Raw genomic sequence first — 1,035 nt, forward strand, 5'->3', positions numbered from 1 at the left:
AAAATAGAATATCCATCCATAAATAGTTTGGAAACTGGAATCAAGTTCTTTCTAAAATTTGGTATATAAAGATAATTTCTCAAAATCAATGTTTTATTCCTATCAAAGGATAAATAAGTATCTCCCACTGCAACAGCCGCCACTTTTGTAGCATTGCCCATGTAGGCGGTAATTTCCCCTTCATATAGTTGTTGGATTTCCTGGAACCCCTGCAATGAATTATAGACATGATCAGTGGTTCCCGTATCTACACACCAGATACCGGTAGATAACACCTCTAAACATGTTTCAACAACTAATGAATAAAATACACCTTTATTGTTCTCCCTTTTGCGAGGACAGTCCAAGTTTTGTTTCTAATCAATGTAGTTGGGATCAGTAAGTTTATTCTCTTTCAATATATGAACAAGAGGATTGAAAACCATTTGAAATCCTAAGAATCACAAAATATTTGGTCAAAACTTTAGAATTTAAAATAATAATGATTCCTCAAACAATATTATTTAAATTCATCAACATCTCAAAACACCGTGAATTTTGTATGCCACGATAGTGTGGACATATACAAATTCAAACATTTGTAACAGGGGGTTTTACCCATTAATTTTATTATCTTGTCAACCTAACTCTATGACAAATAAAATTAATAGTTGATTTTTCTTCGATCATACAAATAATAGCAGTGACTCTGATGGGGAGGATACAATTAAATGCGCCTAAGTGTATACCATTACTTAATACTTAGTCCATTAAATAGGATTGTGCCCCTTCAGATGGAGAAGATCACACAAACCTAAATATTTTAATGAGGAAATCAGCCAATGCTTGAGCTTTGGTAGCATTTCTTGACTGATACTAAATATTATATTCACTTAACTCGGTGGTCCATTTGATTAGACTACCAAAGACCTCAAGGTTGGTTAACACCTAACTCAGACTCTTATTTGTGAGGACTGTGATTGAGTGAATAAGAAAATATGACCTCAATTGACGAGCTGCCAAGGTCAACCCGAATGTTAGCTTCTCTAGGTTGGT

Source organism: Zingiber officinale, chromosome 7B (genome assembly GCF_018446385.1).
Source record: "Zingiber officinale cultivar Zhangliang chromosome 7B, Zo_v1.1, whole genome shotgun sequence".
Taxonomy (NCBI): Eukaryota; Viridiplantae; Streptophyta; class Magnoliopsida; order Zingiberales; family Zingiberaceae; genus Zingiber; species Zingiber officinale.